The 5,141-nt window shown below is 29.6% G+C and overlaps 1 pseudogene; it reads right to left on the bottom strand.

Moving 5' to 3' along the window:
- The window catches only part of LOC125850920 (probable inactive 2-oxoglutarate-dependent dioxygenase AOP2), a 16,298-nt pseudogene extending 14,304 nt beyond the window's left edge, over positions 1-1,994 (bottom strand).
- Positions 1,995-5,141: the final 3,147 nt, after the last annotated feature.

The raw sequence follows: 5,141 nt of genomic DNA, 5'->3' as shown, positions 1-5,141 counted from the left end.
ATTAAGTCAAAACTAAACTAGTTAAAGTTGTTAAGTTGTTTAAATAAGTTGAATTAAAAAATGTGGTTTTGTTGATAGATTTAGTTGTTGGAATTAAGTCAAAACTAAACTAGTTAAAGTTGTTAAGTTGTTTAAATAAGTTAAATTAAATAATGTGGTTTTGTTGATGGATTTAGTTGTTGGAATTAAGTCAAAAGTAAACTAGTTCAAGTTATAAAGTTGTTAAGTTGTTTAAATAAGTTAAATTAATTAATGTGGTTTAGTTGGTGGGTTTAGTGTTGTATTAAGTCAAAACTAAACTAGTTAAAGTTGTTAAGTTGTTTAAATAAGTTGAATTAAAAAATGTGGTTTTGTTGATAGATTTAGTTGTTGGAATTAAGTCAAAACTAAACTAGTTAAAGTTGTTAAGTTGTTTAAATAAGTTAAATTAAATAATGTGGTTTTGTTGATGGATTTAGTTGTAGATGCTATGGTCTAGGCTCTCGCAACGATGTTAGACTCCTTCAGTCAGGCTTAGAAGGTATTGGATCATCACATCAAGCTGAGGCACTTGACGGTGTTCAGATTGCTGCTATGTCGGATCAAATAACTAAACTTACAGCGGCACTAGCAGAGTCGGAGCGGAAAAGAGTAGCTGAACAACAAAGCATGAGTGAGACCGTTCAGCAAATCAAAGAACAAGTGATGAACCTCGCTCGTCGACCAATTACTTCGGCACTCGATGACACCAATGACTAGAGTGATGAGGATGATTATGTAGATCTCACTCCCTAGTTTAGATCTCTGGACATTTATGAACTTTTTGAAATTTTAAAACGAATTTTAAAAGACTTTATAAGTCTTTAATTTGTTATTTAGATACTTTTGAATGTTATTTTATGTTTTGTTTAGACTGTTTATAATTGTGTGTGTTTGATTGGGCTGAATAGTGTAGAATTGAATTGAATTGAATTTGCAGGTGGGCAGCAGAAGCTGAGATTTGCTACTGTCAAAAATATTGCAGAAAAAGCGACGGACAGCGTGGTTTTTTCTGTTGCTTTTTTGGGTTTTTAAAAATAAAATTTCCAGAAAAGCGACGGACAGCGTGGTTTTTTCCGTCGCTTTTTTGGGTTTTTAAAAATAAAATTTCCAGAAAAGCGACGGACAGTGTCCTTTTATCCGTCGCTTTTCTGGGATTTTCAAAAAATAAATTTCCAGAAAAGCGACGGACTGCGTCGCCCTTTAGAAATTAAAAAAAATGAAAATTAAAATAAAGCAACGGACTCCGTCGCTTAAAAAAAATTAAAAAAAAAAAGTCAAAAAGCGACTCAGTCCGTCGCTAAAAGAGACGCAGTCCGTCTCTAAAAGCGACGCAGTCCGTCACTTTTTTAAAAACGACGTTGTCCGTCGCTTTTTGAAAAGCGTCGAGCTAAAAAGCGACGGAAGTGACTGCGTCGCTTTTCCGTCGATTTTGACCAAAAAAGCGACACAGTCCGTCGCTTTTGGCCGTCGTTTTTTGACAATTTTTTAGTAGTGCCTTCCCATAATCATAACCAATTCTATAGGAATAGCGACAATGAATCATGTGATTAGATTGTTAAAAGAAGTAATAATGCATGCATACCTAAAATTAGGGTTTCCATGAGACCAAAAGGTATTGGAAAATGTTTCAACACTATTTGGGAGGACCAAATCAACAGAGCTCACACTACCATTGCGTGGTATACTTGGAATTTCGCCATCATAGATATGAAAGGGTTTCTCTCTTCTATCAATTTGGACAATGGAAAATCAAATACTTCTTTTAAAGTATCAAACATGCACTCTCTAATTTAATTTGGAACTTTGTCATATATTGCTTCAAAACAACCAAATTCTTGTAAGGCTTCACAAACTTGAACCTTTGTTGATTCCCATTGTGGAGTGTTTGGTTTAAGCTCAGAATTGCAAAAATCTATGGTGGTAATCTTAACTTGGGTAGATGCCATTTGAGGAATATTTAGGATATTATCAACAAACAAGGATATATATTACGTCACTCTCTTTCTTCACTTATTTATAAGAGGGAAAATGAGGAGCTTCCCATCACTTTCAAAAATAGTATTACTATTCAATGGACATATTTATTATGGAAAAATTACATAAATACACAACTTATTTTATATCGTATTTTCTAAAAATTTCTATTATTTGAAAAAATTACAAAAATTTCTACTCGCTCCTATTCTCGGATACATCACTTTACGCAATGTATCAGGACGTACACGATGTATCGAGACGTTGAGTGATGTATCCAAAATCGAGATGTGATATATTGAGACATTAAGGAATGTATCCAAAACCAAGATGCGATATATCGAGACGTTTTGGGATGTATCCGAATTCCACTAAATTTAAGGATTTTTTGTATTTTGAATTTTTCCATTTTACTCTTGATAAAATAATTTATAACCACACAAATATTTATGATTTATTTTAAACCACAATTTCCAAAAGTCTTTCATTCTTAAACCATGTGTGAGATCATACTACATCACATCAATTGGATAGAAGAAGATAATTAACTATTCTCACTACAAGAAAATAATGTGTCATACCATCAGACATGGCTACATTACCATCATATGTGGCTGATGGCTATATTATCATCATATGTGGCCGATGGCTATATTATCATCAGACATGGCTGCATTACCATCATATGTAGCCGATGGCTATATTATCATCAGACGTGGCCACATTACTACTAGCATGAGTGGTCATTTTGTCCTTGGCGTGCTAGCAAGTTAGCCATCCAATTCTATTTTTTAAGCACATGCATAATGTGTGATAGGGGTGTACATGGTCGGGTTGGTTCAGGTTTTTCAAATATCAAATCAAACCATTTGTGTCGGATTTTTAAATCTATAAACCAAACCAAACCAATAAAATTCGGGTTTTTCAATCTCGGGTTTTTTCGGATTTTTCCGCTAAAGTATTCATACAAACATATAATTTACTTGTACTTCAAATATTTCTTCAGTCCTACCAAAATACAACTATCTAAGGTGTTTCTTAAGAATACAACACAAACAATGATATGATTAATGACACTAAAATATCCAAAAAAAAAATTAAGAATAATAAAATCGCGTAAAACAAATATTGCAAATTAACAAGTCATAATGAAAATGATCATAATTTAAAAGTACTAAATCATGCTAAAATAAGTTTAATAAGTATTAGATACATGACTAAATATTAAAGGAAATTAAAATTAGATTATGTACTTTAATTGTCTAAAGTCTAAACCAATGTAAAACCAAAGAACAAATATATATTCAATATTATTGTCATTCTTAGTGTTAAATTGATTTTCTTGTTGCATTAGTATTAATTTGATTTTGATTTAAGTTTTATTATAATTACCAACATCTATGGACTATAATTTTTATGGAACCATTCAAAATTCTAAGTTCAAACTTGAAATAATATATTAAAAGATAAAAACTATGAAAAAGTATAAGAAATATTTAAAAATTATATCAAAGTAAATATTTTTATGTATAAAATAAAATTTTAAAATTATATATATAATGTCGGGTTGGTTTGGTCTCGGGTTGACTTTTTTTAGTTAAAACCAAACCAACCCAAATATAGTCGGGTTTTTTTTCCAACACCAAACCAAGTCAAACCAACCACTAGTCGGATTTTTCTTTTCGGTTTGACTCGATTTGCGATTTGATTCGATTTTCGGTTCGGTTTTATACACCCCTAATGTGTGATTCTCCCAGCTTGAGTGAATAAAGAGTAATTTCTATGGGAATTCATATTTTGTTTGTGTTTTTTTGTGCAAATAATAAATTTTAAATGAATGATCTTATACTATTTAAAAGGAAATGTGAATGTGATTTCACGATTTATTGAGGCTAATCGGATATAATTAAATGAGGTAACGTATTTTAAGTACTCTCTATGTCTCAATTTATATGACTCACTTTTCTTTTTAGTCAGTTCTGAAAAGAATGCCATATTTTTTATATTTTGTAATAATATAAATTTAAAATTTCCATTTTACTTTTGATAAAATAATTTATAACCACATAAATATCTATGATTTATTTTAAACCACAATTTTAAAAAATCTTTCATTCTTAAACCCTGTGTGAGATCATACTACATCACATCAATTGGATAGAAGAAAATAATTAACTTTTCTCACTACAAGAAAATAATGTGTCAAACACATATACAGCCCCTCAAACTTGCCCTCATTTTTCATTTTGGCACTCCAACTAAGCCTTGTTCCATTTTAACCCTTAAACTCCATTTTTTCTGTACCATTTAAACATTTATACTAATTTTTATGATTTGTTTTTATTTATGTTATTTAATTGCAATTTCTTATTTTTTAAAAATAGACGTGTGCCTGTTAATTTTTGTAAAAAAATTAAACATCGCAAACGAACATAAAAAATTTCAAACAATAATATTATTCTTTGATATTTCTCTGTATTTTTGCATGAAAATAAATTGACGAAATTTTTTTGATCTTCTTTCTTAAACATTCAATTAAATTAAATAACACTACTTATTTATTTTCTTGTTTCAAGAGTTAGCCAAACACATATACAACCCCTCAAACTTGCCCTCATTTTTCATTTTGGCACTCCAACTTAGCCTTGTTCCATTTTAACCCTTAAACTCCATTTTTTCTGTACCATTTAAACATTTATACTAATTTTTATGATTTGTTTTTATTTATGTTATTCAATTGTAATTTCTTATTTTTAAAAAATAGACGTGTGCCTGTTAATTTTCGTAAAAATATTAAACATTGCAAACGAACATAAAAAATTTCAAACAATAATATTATTCTTTGATATTTCTCTGTATTTTTGCATGAAAATAAATTGACGAAATTATTTTGATTTTCTTTCTTAAACATTCAATTAAATTAAATAACACTACTTATTTATTTTTTCTTATCATCTAGGCTATCTAAATTTAATGCAAATACTCACTTTTAATGTAAATCAATACGAATAAAAAACTCATCTTCAAAAAGACTCGACTGACTTTGTTAATAACACTACTAAAAAAAGAGTTTTGTTCATTGCTAATTACACTACTAAACAATGTTAAAACTCAACTGACTTTGTTAGGTTGTCGATGATTTTAAA

This window comes from Solanum stenotomum, unplaced genomic scaffold (assembly GCF_019186545.1).
Source record: "Solanum stenotomum isolate F172 unplaced genomic scaffold, ASM1918654v1 scaffold20866, whole genome shotgun sequence".
NCBI classification, from domain to species: Eukaryota; Viridiplantae; Streptophyta; class Magnoliopsida; order Solanales; family Solanaceae; genus Solanum; species Solanum stenotomum.
This window is presented reverse-complemented; position numbering and strand designations above follow the sequence as displayed.